General features: G+C 39.3%; 1 long non-coding RNA gene across 1 annotated transcript; it reads left to right on the top strand.

Moving 5' to 3' along the window:
• Positions 1 to 15,612: 15,612 nt before the first annotated feature.
• LOC109062004 lies at positions 15,613 to 18,016 on the top strand. Its single transcript, XR_006156003.1, has 3 exons — positions 15,613 to 15,655; positions 16,228 to 16,345; positions 17,158 to 18,016. It is a non-coding gene; the product is annotated as an uncharacterized LOC109062004 (long non-coding RNA).
• The last annotated feature ends 266 nt before the right edge of the window (positions 18,017 to 18,282 follow it).

Below are 18,282 nucleotides of genomic sequence, written 5' to 3'. Positions count from 1 at the left end.
AATCAAAATGATGTTATGTGACAATGCTCAACACTATGATATCAGAGTGCTATACTTTGTAAAACATTTTTAACATGCCAATAAAGCTATTTAAATATGAATTTGTCAATTTGTCAAGCTATTATATGAAGCAAAAATGAGTAACAAAATGCTTTCTTTGTGTCCAGATTTGGCTAATGCAAAAACTTATGATAAATATTTCTTTAATAATGTCCAAATATATATCCAAATTCAAGTTACTAATTATGTGGGACAAGCATGTTTATATGTTTATATAGAGAGAGAGACAAACAGCCATCTAGTGGTTACACAATAGTATTACAGATAATAAATGGTGAATTAGTTACAGATAAATATTTTAATAAATATTTTAGTAATATTTTGTAAAATTCCCTTTTATTACAACATGTTAAAAAAAATACTGTTGGTTCTGTTGGTACAATTATTATTGTACCAAATTTGTGTTTAAAAAAATGGATCAGTAGATAGGTAAAATGATGCATGTATTAGGCTAGTGCAGATACTAGACTTTCAAGAATAATCAAAATTACAATATAATATTACAGTAAACTAATATTTCATAAAGCCTGTTGAGGAAGAGAAGGAAACTACACAGCTCCAAATTCAGTCAGAACACATAGCCTAATGGTACACAACTTATAAAATATCACATTTTAATTAAGTTGTTATTTATTTATTTATTTATTTTACTGTATGTGTACGTTAAAAGTACCATTCCTGCAGCAAGAACTGTTTTGAACTAAATGAAGATTAATGTCTTGGCGTATGATGTGTTTATTGAACCAATCAGATAAGAGTAAATGAAGAGTCAGCGAGAGGCCCATTTGATTGGCTACAAGAAGAAGGTGGACCCGCCCTCCCCCTCACGCTTGCAAAACTCAGTTAGTGAGAGAATCGTGCCAAAATTGTAAGCGCAGAGAAAAGAAAGATGGAGCTGTACATATTGGATTATTTCGAGAACTTTTTGCCCTTCATGCACAACAGGTCATTTAGACATTTGCAACAGTTTTTTTTTTTACACATACAGATTGGTTCTATGCAGTCAATCCATTTTGCAGTTCTTTAAACTGTTGTTTTCGCTTGCAAATCACTGTTCACAGGCTTGCAGTGCTTTTGACCGTCTTTTGGCTGAAAAAACGTGCCAAAAGTGTAAGTGCAGAAAAATGGAAATCAGAAGCATGCAGATCATATTTATTTTGCTTTAGCATGAAGCTGCAGTTTCACAGTACATGAATTACGCTAACAATTAACAGTAAAATGCTGCAAATCATTTTTCTTATGCTTGAAACGCGATTTACACCTTTACAAAGCTTCTCTTACGCATGCAAATTTTATTTACGCTTACAGTCTAATGTACACTTCCACAAATATTACCCTGTGTATGCAAATCTTTTTGACGTCATTTTACCTTCATACTTTATTCAATGTGAAAGTGTCTAATGTGAGTTTGAATATTATTTTGCGTGATCTTTATGGCCATAGTGAAAGCAACAATAGATATTTTTCCTCAGATCTTGAAAATAAATTGGGCTAAAGCAAACTTACGTTAAAACTGTGAACTCTCTGTGAACCAACATCCATAACAAAGATCAATAACGCACTTACTGAAAACTGTTCAGTCCATTCACATTAGAATCATCTATTTTCAGTGTTCACTTTTCTTTACTTAACACTTGCCATGTTTTTACTGTCACATTGTATACCTACACTGGACGCGTCAAAGCACTGCAAATCCTTTTAACCTTGTGTCAGCACGTCATAAATAGAACGAGTCAGCAGTTTTCTGTCGGGGGATTTGTCACGCCGCACTGCACCACATCCAGTGTAGACAGCATTATTGATTATAAGTTATATAGTATTTTCTTGCGTCGTGCCGCACCTCTCGCATCCGGTGTAGACACGACGTAAATTAATGTCACTTTATGAAGCTGCGTTTGAATTCTCATGCCATATTATTTGAAATTAGTGCGGGCCAAACATCCGGCCCGCGGGTCACCTATTGAGGAACCCAGCAATAAGACTTGTGGTGTATTTAAAGTCTACTGCCATAGCAAAGCTTAATAACTCCAAACTGAAAATACAGCTAAATCCAGCTTAAGCGGATTGGTTGCTTTGGCTGGTCTCCCAAGCTGGTTTTAAAGTGGTTTTGGCCACTGTTTTAGCAGGTCACACTGGTCTTAACAGTTTTTTAGCTGTTTTTTACTGAATCAACTGGTTTTAGCTGATTTCAGCTGGATTAGCATAGAAACATGCTAACAACATGCTAGTAACTTGCTAATCAGGCTAGAAACATGCTAGTGACATGCTAGTTACTTGCTAATCATGCTAATGACATGCTAGTCACTTGCTAATAATGCTAATGACATGCTAGTCACTTGTTAATCATGCTAATGACATGCTAGTAACTTGCTAATCATGCTAGCAACATGCTAGTCACTTGTTAATAATGGTAACAATGTGAAAACAACATGCTAGTCACTTGCTAATCATGCTAGCAACATGCTAGTCACTTGCAAATCATGCTAGGAACATGTTAATAACTTGCTAATCAAGCTGGAAACATGCTAGTGACATGCTAGTCACTTGCTAATGTAGCAAACATGCTAGAAATTTGTTAATGACATGTTAGTAACTGTTAATTATGCTAACGACATGATCGCAACATGCTAGTCACTTGCTAATCATGTTAGCAACATGCTAGTCCCTTGCTAATCATGTTAACAACATGCTAGAAACATTCTAACGACATGCTAGTAACTTGCTAATCATGCTCATCACTTGTTAATCATGCTAGCAACATGGTAGAAACATGCTAACAACATGTTAGTAACTGTTAATCATGCTAACAACATGATAGCGTCATGCTAGTAACTTGCTAATCATGTTAACAACATGTTAGTCACTTGCTAATCATGCTAACAACATGCAAGAAACACGCTAACGACATGCTAGTAACTAACTAATCATGCTCGTCACCTAGTAATCATGCTAGCAACATGCTAGTTACTTGCTAATAATGCCATCAACATGCTAGTGACATGCTAATCATGCTGGAAACAAGATAGTGACATGCTAGTAACTTTATAATCATGCTTGTCACTTGGTAATCATGCTAGCAACATGCTAGTTTACTACTTCTTATCTATTTATCTATCTATCTGCCTATTTATCTATTTTTCTGATAGACTGTATTGCCTTCAAAACTTTAAAACTACTTCAAATTAGTTAAAACTGAAAACCCTCAAACTTTAACCTCTAAAACTACTTTAAACCTTCTGGCTAGGCTTTTCCAAGCCAACTTAAAGTTTGCCTACAAACTTTACTATCTAGTTTAGTATCTAAAATGCAATCCACTTAATGTAGTAGATTGTATTTTGAAAGGTTTAATTCTTCAGCTTGAGAAAGCCAACTTACTGAAATTCGATTTAAACTTCTTCTTCTTCTTCTTCTTCTTCTTCTTCTGTGACCAAATTTTAAAATGTATCCCCTCCTAGATTTTTAAAGCTTCAACCACCAAACTCGGGTCAGACCTTCAGACTACTAGTACTAGTATTAGCTAATCATGCTAACAACATGCTAGTCACTTGTTAATCATGATAATAACATGCTAGTCATGCTAGCAACATGCTAGTCACTTGCTATTCATGCTAGCAACATGTTAGTCACTTGCTAGTAATCAAGTCAGGTTGAGCTTTATTGTCATTCCGCTACGTGTGGACATACAGTGGAACGAAATGTTGTGACTCACAGGACCACGGTGCTACATAAATACAGTCATACAACAATGAAGTAAAACAGTATAAACCTATACACAACTAACCTACTAGCAGATTTTAATGATAAATATACTATATATAAATGTTTACCTATAAATAAACTAAAAAATACTAACTATACGAATGATTCACATAAATATCGTACCTATACACATATACACACATATATATATATAAATTTTTTGCTAATCATAACATGCTAGCGACATTCTAGTCACTTGCTAATAATGCTAACAACATGCTACTGACTTGCTAGTCATGCTAGCAACATGCTAGTCACTTTCTAATCATGCCTTCAACATTCTAGCACTTGTTAATAATGCTGGAAACATGCTAGCGACATGCTAGTAATTTGCTAATCATGCTAATGACATGCTAGTCACTTGTTAGTCATGTTAACAACATGCTAGTCCCTTGCTAATCATGCTAGCAACATTCTAGTCACTTGCTAATCATGCTAATGACATGCTAGTTACTTGGTAATCCTGCTAGCAACATGCTAGTAACTTGTAAATCATGCTAACAACATGATAACTACATGCTACACAATTGCTAATCATGCTAGCAACATGTAAGTAACTTGCAAATCATGCTAACGACATGCTAGTCATTTGCTAGTCATACTAGCAACATGCTAGTCACTTGCTAATCATGCTAACAACATGATAATGACATGCAAGTCACTTGCTAATGATGCTAACAACTTGATAATGACATGCCAGTCACTTGCTAATCATACTAGCAACATGCTAGAAACATGCTAACAACATGCTAGTAACTAGCTAATCATGCTAGTCACTTGCTATTCATGCTAGCAACATGCTGCTTACTTGCTAATAATGGCAGCAACATGCTAGTGACATGTTAACCATGCTGGAAACAGGTTAGCGACATGCTAGTAAATTGCTAATCATGCTAACAACATACTAGTCACTTTGCTAATCATGCTGGCAACATGCTAGTTTACTATTTCTTACGTTATGTGTTCCATCATTTTCGATTTTAGTTTTAGTCATTTTAACTTAGTTTTCAATACAGGTTTTAGTGTTTAAATAGTTTTAGCTTTTCCTAAGCCATAGTTAAAATTTTATTTAGTTGATTTAAAATAAATTATCATTTACTATAAACAATTCACCATATTAAAACCGGAAGAAAAAAGCTTTTGAAATGTTTAATCTTCATTTAATGTTGGCTTTTTTACTTATGTCTCTTTTCCCTTTTAAACACACACAAACATTTTAACCATAGTTTCAGCTTTTCCTAAGCCATGGTTAAAATTGAATCATGCTGATTTAAACCAGTAATTTTATTACAAAAGATTCAATTGTTGGAAAAAATGTCAGCTTAAATTATCTCGATAAAGTACAGTTTCAGTCCACAGTAGATTATAATGGGAAATCAACTACTCTATTTCTTCCCAGAAGGCCAATTCTGATTGCAATTCTGATTTGCAAATGCTAATATAATACTGGATTATTAAAGTTTCTTTTGTCTGTATGGTACATATTAGAGCCTTGTTTTACTACATTTAGCTCATATGGGCCATACAGCAAAAGGTTGTGAGATTTACATGTGTGTGTGTAGTTGTGTATGAATATTTTAGTAAGTAAAACAGTATACCAAGCAGTGTGACTCTTTCATGTAACTTTGCCAACGTGTTTCCTGACAGGATACGCATCAGTGCTTAGTGGCCAGAAGAAAAATCACACACACACACGCACACACACACACATACACACACACACACACACACACACACACACACTGCACCTTGTGGCACTGATTGGCAATCAACAACAGGATGTGTCTGTTAAAGATAGGGAAACGTTTCAAATGATACACACAGCAATTCACATGAGAATAAACCCTTGTCACCTTTCCTTATTGCAACAAACTGACGTACACAAGCATAAATCACAATAAGTGCTCTAACAACAGTGACTCTTTTGCTCTTAATCAAGCGTTACTAAAATCCTGCATCCACACCTGCCATTTACATCCTGTTGACAAGCTCCATCGTACCAAGAGGTGATTGTGTCGTGGTCAGTGAGTCAAGATGAATAGAGGTGAATCTGATTAAAGTCACAAACATCTGTCAATTGTTACAGGAACAAAAGTCAAAAGTCAAAAAAAAAAAAAAAAAAAACCTTAAATAAATAAATAATAAAATATTAAAATAAAATAAAATATAGCGTTTGTTTTCTAATTTTAATTTTAGGAGATTTTAAAGCCAGTAAGTTCACAATAAATAAATTATAAAAGATTATAAGATTCCTGAGGAGCTAAGCAATAATAGTTCCTCTGAAAATCTCCCTGACCATTGGAATAAATACTGCTGTTATTGGTTTAAGGGTCTCATTAACTGATTATCACTGACTCAGATAATGTGTTATAAAATGACAACAATTCAAATGAAAATATGTGATTTTGGCAACATGTAGACAGAACAAGTGCCATGCCAATAGATGAAATGCAAAGTGTGGCTTGATGACTTTTTCTTCTATCAGGCCTATACATACAAAAAAAAAATGAAATTTGAGAACAAAATATAGTCATATTTGGTAGGATGTTTGTGCCTCATTTGAAGACATTTAAGTATTATTCATAAACTATTATATTGATATTTTGAATAAGCTTTTATTTGGATGTTTTCAGCTTTCGTTTTAATTTGAGTAATTTTGTTATGTGCCTTTCTCATCTTTATTAGTGTTTTATTTGTAGCGTTCATCATGTTTTCTTTCAATTTTACTTTTAGTAATTTAATAATACAAACCTGATTCCAAAACAGTTGGGACACTGTACAAATTGTGAATAAAAACAGAATGCAATGAAGTGGAAGTTTCAAATTTCAATATTTTATTCAGAATACAACATATCAAATGTTTAAACTGAGAAAATGTATCATTTTAAGGGAAAAATAAGTTGATTTTATTTCATGGCATCAACACATCTCAAAAATGTTGGGACAAGGCCATGTTTTACCACTGTGTGGCATCCCCTCTTCTTTTTATAAACAGTCTGCAAACGTCTGGGGACTCAGGAGACAAGTTGCTCAAGTTTAGGAATAGGAATGTTGTCCCATTCTTGTCTAATACAGGCTTCTAGTTGCTCAACTGTCTGAGGTCTTCTTTGTTGCATCTTCCTCTTTACGATGCGCCAAAAGAGACGATGTCTGGATGGGAGCATATGTTGTTCTAGAACCTGGATATACCTTTCAGCATTGATGGTGCCTTTCCAGATGTGTAAGCTGCCCATGCCACACGCACTGATGCAACCCCATACCATCAGAGATGCAGGCTTCTGAACTGAGCGCTGATAACAACTTGGGTTATCCTTGCCCTCTTTAGTCCGAAAGACATGGCGTCCCAGTTTTCCAAAAAGAACTTCAAATTTTGATTTGTCTGACCACAGAACAGTTTTCCACTTTGCCACATTAGATTTTAAATGAGCCTTGGCCCAGAGAAAATGCCTGCACTTCTGGATCATGTTTAGATATGGCTGCTTTTTTGACCTATAGAGTTTTAGCCGGCAACGGCGAATGGCACGGTGGATTGTGTTCACCGACAATGTTTTCTGGAAGTATTCCTGAGCCCCATGTTGTGTTTTCCATTACAGTAGCATTCCTGTATGTGATGTAGTGCCGTCTAAGGGCCCGAAGATCACGGGCATCCAGTATGGTTTTCTGGCCTTGACCCTTTACGCACAGAGATTGTTCCAGATTCTCTGAATCTTTGAATGATATTATGCACTGTAGATGATGATAACTTTAAACTCTTTGCAATTTTTCTCTGAGAAACTCCTTTCTGATATTGCTCCACCATTTTTCGCCGCAGTATTGGGGGAATTGTTGATCCTCTGCCCATCTTGACTTCTGAGAGACACTGCCACTCTGAGAGGCTCTTTTTATACCCAATCATGTTGCCAACTGACCTAATAAGTTGCAAATTGGTCCTCCAGCTGTTCCTTATATGTACATTTAACTTTTCTGGCCTCTTACTGCTACCTGTCCCAACTTTTTTGGAATGTGTTGGAATGTCTAAAATGAGCCATGGCATGACATTTCAAAATGTCTCACTTTCAACATTTGATATGTTATCTATATTCTAAGTTTATGAGATTTGTAAATTATTACATTCCTTTTTTACTCACAATTTGTACAGTGTCCCAACTTTTTTGGAATCGGGTTTGTATTTACAAATATTTGTAATTAATATTTTATTTTGTTTATATTTATTTGAATGACCAAATATCTATTTTAATAGCTTTACTTTTAGTTAACTATAACAGAACTGATTGATGCTACACAGAATGTTTGATTTTTTGAATGTCAGTGTCTTGCAAGCAGCATAAAATATAAAAAAGGTAATAAATAAAAAATTATAAACATTTCTTTAACATTATTATAATAACATTATTTATGTAGAAATAATCAATTAATTTACATAGAATACTAAAACAAGAAAATACAAGTAAATCAGTATCCTTTAATGGCATCTGTGGTGCCACGAAAAAAAAGGTTATTTTAAGAACTGTTAACTAAAAGGTTCTTTAAGGAGCCGAAAATTTTACTTTTGTGGAATCACTGCAAAAACAACCTTTATTTTTTTAATGCTGTAAAGACCTATATTTAATATCAATCAGTCTTTGAGTTTGTTGAAACCATGAATCACTACTATTATTTTGTCAGGTGCAGAAATTGTTTGTTAATAAGTCTATTGTATAAATGGCTGGTTTATTTTTTAAATCAGTATTCTGGGCTGAGTCTGTTGGGTCATTTTGTTGGGTTATTTTATTACTTTTTAAACACTTTTGGGTAGTTTCAATTTACCAGGTGTTGAGTTAAACCTGCTGGGTTGCAACGCTGGGTTATTTCATGCCAGCACTGGGTTATTTAACGCGCCTTGAAGATGTTTAAATCGCTCCCTAACTGTCATTTTGGAAGGACAACGGGGCAAAGCCACTGGTTTTAACTGTTTTAAGGTAAGTTTATTTAATGTTTTCATTAATAAACTTAAAATTGGCATTATTTTATAATATTTTATAAAAATAATTATTTTAAATTGGCAGAACTATAACTTTATTTGCGGAAACAATTCTGTTAAACTTCTACAGGCCAACATTGTTTACTTGTGATGAATAGAAGGAAGTGATTGGAATTTAGGTGTGATTAATGTACACGCCCCTTTACCTGAATGAATGGGTGTTGCTTAATTAAATTAATGTGTACAGCTGATGTGGGAGGAGATGATGATTATTTAAGGATGGTTTGAGTATTGTTCGGGAGCGATTTGGGGAGCTCTCACTTGTGGGGAAACGCTAGACGGCCGCTCGGGATAATTAGTATCTCCGGCGGTGAAGATAGATAGTCAGTGGTGGGGTAAATGTGTAGACAGTCAGGGATGCGACTTCGGGTTAGGAGAGCTCTTGACCGATGCAACCAATAACTGTGGGAGTAATAAAGCGATTGGAGAGGCTGATTATGTCTGTCGAGGGGCCCAACTGATAAAGACTTCCTGTGTATCCTTCTCACCTGACGTGAGCTCGTCTGCGTGCATGTGGACCAACTGGGACTGAAAAAGGGGGGTAACGTGTTTTATGAGCTGGTGTTGTGTTTTTAATAATTAATAAAGAATTGTGTGGTAGCTACCATCCGAGTGTGCTGGTCTCTGCCTCTCCTGAATTCCGTGAGGTTGTTACACTGGTGGCAGCGGTGGGATTTAATCCCCAACGATAAATAAAACAGCCGGACGATGGAGGGCAGAGATGGGCACCGGGATGTGTCTGTGGCTACCCCATCTACCTCAGCAACTGTTACTGCACCTTTGTCTTTAGCCACAGCTGCATCATCAAACGTGCCTATGGCACGTCCGGTATTTATGCCGGAGACTTTTACCGGCATGGGCCGGGGAATGGTCTGATTGGAAGGAACAGTTTGAGATGGCAGCTGTGGTGAATAATTGGAATGACGGAATGAAATTGAAATTTATGGCACTTGTTATTATCGGGGCGAGCTCGAGATATTTATAGTGGCCTTTCGGTAGAGGCCAAGTGCAGCTATGTTTTATTGAAAGACGCTTTAGGTAAATGTTTTGAACCATGTGAAACCGCAGAATGGAACCGTGTTAGTTTCTCGTCCCGCAAGCGCATGCCGAACGAAACTTTACGCGAGTTTGGTAATGCACTGCGGAGGTTGGTGACTAAGGCGTATTTTTCAGTAGGTGCAGATACACAGGATTTATTGGCTAGAGATCATTTTATTGCACATGTGGGAAATGGAGAGACTCGTATTCGATTACGCAGTATTAAACCTATCACTTTAGAGGAAGCCATTAATATAGCAAGTGAATTCGAACTTATTCAGGGGTTAGAACAATGTACGATTACCCCTGATGCTCGAGTGCGTGGTCTACACATTTCTGCGGCAGAAAGTAAGGTAGATGCGCTGACAGAGGTGGTGGATGCGCTTCGTAATGAAGTTCAGACGTTGCAAAAATCTGTACAACAACTTTGTGAGGCAGTTCCCATATTAAAGCATAGCATTGTTGAACCGTCAACTATAAGTGGGGTTGGGAAAAGGCAGGTGCAACCTTTAGGAGGCGGTTGTTGGGAATGTGGGTGTAATAGGCATATTAGGAGAGACTGCCCTTATGTGCAGGGAAACGGGAGGGGGCAGGCATCATAGGCCGAATGCCTGCCCCAATGCAAGATATATTTTTTCCAGTTGGCCTCATCGGTCCAAGGCAATCCTGGGATTTACATTGCTGCTAAATTAGGTGGGTGTGACGTCAAACTTTTAGTTGATACAGGTGCTCAAGTTTCAATAATACCGAAACAGAGGTGGCTTACTATTACGAATGGTGGGGCTCCCCTTGAACATCACGAGGGTGTGGTTAGAGTGGCCAATGGGGGGAGCATGCTGATTTTGGGTCGCTGGCAAACGGTATGTCAATTTGATTCCCTAACTGTCATCACAGAGTTTCTTGTGGCAGATTTGGAGCCTCAGGAAATTCTGCTGGGCTCTGACTTTTTGTTAAAATATGGCGTTATTATTAATCTTGATCAAAAGAGCTGTCGGTTGATGGGAAAACAGATTCCCCTCTTGGTTGGCAACAATAATGGTATGCAGCCCTGTGATGTGATGGTGCATGTTGATACCTCTGTTCCACCTCGTAGTGAAGTTTTGATTACAGGGGCGGTGGAGGGGGTGCCTGATAGTTTGCAGGGCATGTTAGAACCGTCTTCCTCCCTTTATAACCATTGCGACCTTTTGGTGGCAAGGGTAGTGTGTCGGGTGGAGCAGGGTATTCTGCCCGTTCGTGTAATTAATGTCACTGATGACACCCATATTTTAAAGCGTGGGATGAAAGTGGGTAAGTTATCTTTCGATGTTGTGGTAGAGGGAGGAGGCGTGGTTATGGCTAATAGGCCTACGTTCTCTGTGGACACGCTTATAGACCGGCTAAATTTACATGAAAAGGGCTTCGGGGAGGCTGAAACGCGTGCAGTGCGCGAGTTATTTTACAAAAATTTGTCGGTTTTTAGTGTGAATGATGCAGATTTAGGGCGGACACAATTAATAACGCATCAGATCGAGACAGGGAATGCCAAACCTATTAAAAATTACCCCCGCGCCGTGTTCCCCTTCATCTGCAGGAGGAAGTGGCTGAGCATATAAAGGGTATGCAGGTAAATGGAATTGTACAGCCGTCGTGTAGCCCGTGGGGCGCGCCTGTGGTCCCTGTACGAAAGAAAGACGGGACTCTTCGATTTTGTGTTGATTATAGGCGGTTGAATGATGTAACGCGGAAAGATGCGTATCCCTTACCGCGTATTGATGATGCGTTGGATAGTCTTGCCCATGCCCAGTGGTTTTCCACTCTTGACCTGGCCAGTGGATACTGGCAGGTCGAGGTGGACCCTAGAGATAAACATAAGACCGCTTTTATAACACGGCAGGGGTTATTTGAATTCAATGTTTTAAGTTTCGGTTTGTGCAACGCACCGAGCACATTCCAGCGCCTTATGGATTTGGTGTTAGCGGATTTACAGTGGACTACTTGCCTTGTTTATTTAGATGACATTATTGTTTTTGGGAGAACATTTGGGGAACATCTACAACGGCTGGATGAGGTCCTCGGTAAATTACGGCATGCGAACCTGAAGGTTAAACCATCTAAATGTGCATTGTTTGCCACTCAGGTCCGTTATTTGGGGCACGTTATATCGGCTGATGGAATACGAGCAGACCCAGATAAAATAGATGCGGTGAGACAATGGCCTGTACCGAAGAATCAAACTGAAGTTCGTAGTTTTGTGGGGTTGGCATCTTATTATCGCCGATTTATTGAGGGGTTCGCTGAAATTGCGCGACCATTACATCGCCTCACGGAGAAAGGTCGGAAATTTAAATGGGATGGTGAGTGCCAGCGGGCGTTTTTACAGCTTAAAACAGCCCTCGTGACAACTCCAGTCCTTGCGTATCCTGACCCGCACAAGGCATTCATTTTAGACACTGATGCGAGTGATGTGGGCATTGGTGCAGTTTTGTCACAAGAGGTGGATGGCTTAGAGCGGGTTGTGGCGTATGCTAGTCGAGCTTTAAAACAAAACAGGAACGCAGGTATGCCACCACGAAAAAGGAGTTGCTTAGTTTGGTAGTGTTTACTAAATACTTCAAGCATTATCTGCTTGGGAAAGAATTTATATTGCGGACTGACCATAGTTCCTTAAGGTGGCTTCATAATTTTCAGGGGCTGGAAGGACAGTTGGCTAGATGGGTTGAACAGTTGGCCAGTTTTCAATATAAAATTGTGCACCGCCCCGGTCAAAAGCATGTTAATGCGGATGCGCTTTCACGCTTGCCATCATTTGGTGCCAAGTGTGGAGATCTTTCAGATCCACGTGTGGAGGTTAGTGCTTCTGTTTGTGCTGTATGTGAAACGGCTCCTTCTGGGGAGATTGAGGATGAGTTGGTGGGGGCGCAAAAGAAGGATGCCGTTTTACAGATTGTAGAACAGCTGTGGTTGCGGGGGGAGGAGGGGCGTGCTGAAGCACAGACAAAAGTGGAAGTGAGAGGGTTTTTTGCCCGTGTGGGATTAGTTGGAGTTTGAGCGAGGGCGGTTAGTACGTAAACCTCCTCTTAATACAGATGCTGCATTAAAAATGCAGGTGGTCCTTCCGAAGGTGATGGTTCCAGAGGTGTTGAAAATGTTGCATAACTCTGCTACCGGTGGTCATCTAGGTGTGCAAAAATTACAGGCAAAAGTGAAAGACCGGTTCTATTGGCCTGGGTGGTTTGAGGATGTAAAGAAGTGGTGTAGGGAATGTACGGAATGTGCATCTCGTAAATCTTCAGCGCCGAACATTCGTGCCCCTTTGCAGCCCTCTTTTGTTTCTCGGCCTTTTGAACGTGTAGCGCTAGACATCTTGGGCCCTTTGCCTTTAACTGGAGATAAGAATAAGTATATCCTAGTAATCGGGGATTATTTCTCAAAGTGGACCGAAGCGGTCGCGCTTCCAAATCAAGAAGCAGTGTCCATAGCTAAAGTTTTGGTGCAGGAGTGGGTGTGTAGATTTTGGGGTCCCACGCAGTATTCATTCAGATCAGGGTAGAAACTTTGAATCTAAATTATTTACTGAGTTGTGTGGTTTGCTGCAGATGCATGAAAACAAGAACTACATCTTATCATCGACAGTCAAACGGGATGGTGGAGCGGTTTAATCGTACTTTACTTTCCATGTTGTCTTTATTTGTGGATAGTAACCAGCAGAATTGGGACACGCTCCTGCCATACGTTATGATGGCTTATAGGAGCAGTACACATGCTACTACAGGGTTTTCGCCATATAGGGTTCTGTTTGGACGGGAGATTGTTTTGCCTGTGGATGTTGTGTTGGGAGTGGGGGAGACGGAACGGTATGATTCGACGAATGATTATTATGTGGAGAAAGTAGCTGAAAGCTTGTCTACAGTAGTGGAGGCTGTGAAAGCACATCAACTGAAAGCATCAGGAAGGCAGAAACGATGTTTTGATTTAAAAGTTTCCCATCAGTTTTATACAGAAGGTGAATTGGTGTGGGTGAAAAATAGGGTGCGTAAGCGGGGGCTGTGTCCGAAGTTACAAAGGCATTTTGTGGGGCCGTTTGTGGTCCTTGAGCGGGTTACGGATGTGTTGTATCGAATAGCCCCCAAAAGAAAAAGGGCTTGAGCGAGTTGTGCATTTTAATCGTCTTAAGCCATATGTTTTTAATTTATTTTCAGGAAGGCCGGAATTGCAGAGTGTTGAGAGGGATCGAATGTCGGCTGTGGCTGGGGAAAGGAGTACGCTGTATCCGGACCCTGCACCGCTGGCTGACTCTGCACGGTGTTCTGACCCTACGCTATGTCCTGACTCTGCTCTGCCCCCTGATCCTGGGCTGGATGCTGTGATGCCTTCTGTTTCCACCCTGTTGCCTGCCCCTACATTGGATGTGGTTACAGCCCTTTCTGGTGACAACACTTGTGGGGCTGTACCTTCTGAATCTGTTGCCCGTGAGTCATGGTCGGGGATAAATAACAGATTTGCTGAGGGACGTTCGTCGCGGGCCAGGAGGGTACCGGCCCATTTGTTGGACTATGATTTATCTGCTTGACTCGAGGACGAGTACTTTTCGCCTGGGAGGGGGGTAGTGTGATGAATAGAAGGAAGTGATTGGAATTTAGGTGTGATTAATGTACACGCCCCCTTTACCTGAATGAATGGGTGTTGCTTAATTAAATTAATGTGTACAGCTGATGTGGGAGGAGATGATGATTATTTAAGGATGGTTTGAGTATTGTTCGGGAGCGATTTGGGGAGCTCTCACTTGTGGGGAAACGCGAGACGGCCGCTCGGGATAATTAGTATCTCCGGCGGTGAAGATAGATAGTCAGTGGTGGGGTAAATGTGTAGACAGTCAGGGATGCGACTTCGGGTTAGGAGAGCTCTTGACCGATGCAACCAATAACTGTGGAAGCAATAAAGCGATTGGAGAGGCTGATTATGTCTGTCGAGGGGCCCAACTGATAAAGACTTCTTGTGTATCCTTCTCACCTGACGTGAGCTCGTCTGTGTGCATGTGGACCAACTGGGACTGAAAAAGGGGGGTAACGTGTCTTATGAGCTGGTGTTGTGTTTTTTAATAATTAATAAAGAATTGTGTGGTAGCTACCATCCGAGTGTGCTGGTCTCTGCCTCTCATGAATTCCGTGCGGTTGTTACATAATGTTAAATGACGAACAGTTTACCTCAAACGTCCCATTCTACGTGTAACCTACTCGCATGATCGTGTTAAAGTATCTGAGAGACAGATTAATACAGTTTTATTAAGTATCAGACAGTGACGGAAGGCTGAATTATGTGAATATCTGTGAAAATAGAGGAAAGAGTAGTTTCTGACACTGAAAAGCGAATTTAACAATTAAGTGAGTCAAAATAAGTGAATACGACTTTTTGCTCTAATGTAAACGCCTGCAGTTGTCCATATCGACATGTAAATCATACAAATTACGTACATGTCGCCGGACCGCAGGTCTAAAAGAACCGACGATCCGGTTCAAATTAAACCGGTTCATCAATTCTCGACAAAGTGATTCCCGGAAAAGAATCGACGTCTCAGGGCCTCGATAAAGTGCGCGCACGCACAGCGAGTGCGGAGGCCGCGTTAGTGAGAAGATTTGATGCTTGTGTGGTTTATAAAGTCTTACTGCATACGTAAATAAAGGTTTTCGGTAAGTCATAATTCAAAATGTCATTTTTTCTTGTCAGAAAAGCACATGGATACCGTTACATTTGGGAGAGAAAAACTCGTCGAATGCAGACTTATCGAGACGTCTAACCGTAAGTTCATGTTTATTATACATTTTACATACATAATTGTTTGTCTGTGATAATCATCTAACACTTGCGTAAATTAAACGCACATATAACTTTGTTTCGTGCTATAGTTAAAGCTGCACTTTGTAACTTTGTTCAGAATGTACATAATTTTATAATGAGCGAATACATCATATAGTTACCCATTTTTCCAGATCGTGTTTTTGACTTGTCCTAAATCACTTTGGTACACCTATAAGTGTTTATATATGGACTATTTTAAAGCTGTGGAGTAACCCAGTACCTGCGTGACTTGTCATAGAAATTTCTTTGTGACTATCCAGTGTACCAGTGACTGTCATTGTGTGTTTCGATATAGCCAGCATATTAATATTAAACTGTGATTATACTGACTGGAACATCCTATTGATTACACAGTTTGAAAGCACACCTTTCAGCCAATCACTATAGCATATTCAGCTTCTGTAGACCTAATCATAGGTGAATTTAACTCCTAATCATGATGAACTTCACACAGTTTATTGAACTGAATCACTGCTATTAAAAATCTGTATTTTGTTTACTTTATTTTAAAGGTTGGAACAAACTTGGAATTCCTTAACAGAGCAGAGTCCACGAAACCCCATCCATTTGTCATGGCAATTTGGAAAATGCCAGCAGATCTATCAGACATTGATCATAATAAATGGACAGGTAAGGATATTCTGGACAATTTTCAAAAGGAATTGCAAATTGTATATTTAATTGCATTTTCCCACATGTGGACGCATAAATTGTGACATAGACCAAACGCAATTGAAAAGGATTTGAATTTCAGATGCCTTACACGGAAACCTGTCAATCCGTGTCAGGGGTGGGACTATACTATGGGACATGTTTGTATTGGGATATATTTTGTAGTTTTTTACCCCAAATCTCTCAATGTTTGCACTCTGATGCACGTCAGCAAAACAACCTTGCAGTTCTACTCTTATTTGCCTATTTGCATCTTACCCTATATTGTATTCCTCAGGTGAAAAGCATTTGGTTAATGGTGAATATTGACCAATAGTACCATTGTGGCTCCCACCGTTAGCAGGGGATAGTAGCTGCATTTTGGGGTTAAAATGACTAAAAAGATTATTTATTGTGTAAGGTGCCAAGAATATAGGGAGACCCGGGTTGCACTGTCGGTTCTTTAACACGCATCTCTCGGAGTGGCAGCTGCCTTTAGTAGTGCCTTTACCTCCATTGTCCAAAGCATTTGGCACAATTGTCTTTGAGTGACGTCACCTCCCAATACAAACACGCCCCATAGTATGATCCCACCCCTGAGACAGATTGACAGGTTTCCATGTGAGGCATTGGAAATTCAGATGCTAAAGTAATTGCGATTCCATTTCAGTTTTGGCATTTTACATGTGCGACACAGTGAAAAAGCAGACGTGGTAATTAATAACACCCCGATGTACATGTTCTTATGATGCATCGAAGCTAACATTAGTCTGTTTCATTCTTATTCTGAGGTCACCTTAGCCACCCGGATCCAGTCTGTATCCAGATCAGATGGTGGATCAGCACCTAGAGATGACCTCTACAGCCCTGAATGTCAGTGGAGACCAGGGCAATTAGATGAGCCCCAGAGACAGATCCCCAGTAAAGACCTTGTCTCCTAGATGGACATCGGCACAAGACATTGGGAACCAGATGAGGTCCACTGCACAATCAGACTCTGCTGCAGCCTGGAATTGAACTGCTGGTTTCGTCTGGCCAGAGGAGAACTTGCCCCCCAACTGAGTCTGATTTCTCCCAAGATTTTTTCTCAATTCTATCACCGATGGAGTTTTGGTTCCTTGCCGCTGTTGCCTCTGGCTTGCTTAGTTGGGGACACTTAATATCCAGCGATATCGTCTACTTGAATGCACAGCTGTACGATAAATCACTGAATCAATGATGAACTGACTTTAACTGAAAATTAAGTATTTAGTGTTGTCCTTTTGCATTATTACACACTATTTTCCTATTTAATACTGTAAATCTGCTTTGACACTGTATTTTTAAATATAACAGTGTGGAAATTTCAGTAATTTGCAAGGGACAACTTCTCACTTTGAGCACACGAATGCGTGTCTCGTTTATTTTAAAAGCAAAAACAGAATACTCAAACAATGGCGCTGACCGGCGTTTTACGTCATCACGCATTCCGAACATTTAAAGGGACCACAATCCCTGAACAGTTATGCAGAACACAGTGTACAGAACTACACTTAACAAAGGTGAATTATGTCTGTCACATTCACTACAACAGGCTCATTACTCATAATACATGGAAAATACAGTGGCAAATGGACTTTGCTTTTCCATTTGAAATTTGTCAGTCACTGTGCATTCGTGAAAAAGCAAACAATAATGCAAGATTTGCAAATGTGTTTGGATTATGTCACAATTTGTCACATGTGGAAAAACGCAATTGAAAATATAATTTGCAATTCCTTTTGAAAATTGTCCTTCCATAGACAGGCTCTATAGCAGAGTTCACTGCTCTCAGCTGTAGATCTTTGCTTCAAAGCTTTAAGTGTTTGACAATAGTTCACCCAAAAATGAAAATTCTGTCAGTAATTATTCACCCTGGTCTGAAAGCTCTCAGATTT

Source organism: Cyprinus carpio, chromosome B12 (assembly GCF_018340385.1).
Source record: "Cyprinus carpio isolate SPL01 chromosome B12, ASM1834038v1, whole genome shotgun sequence".
Taxonomy (NCBI): Eukaryota; Metazoa; Chordata; class Actinopteri; order Cypriniformes; family Cyprinidae; genus Cyprinus; species Cyprinus carpio.
The sequence above is the reverse complement of the archived record's forward strand: the minus strand, read 5'-3'. Positions and strand labels throughout refer to the sequence as shown.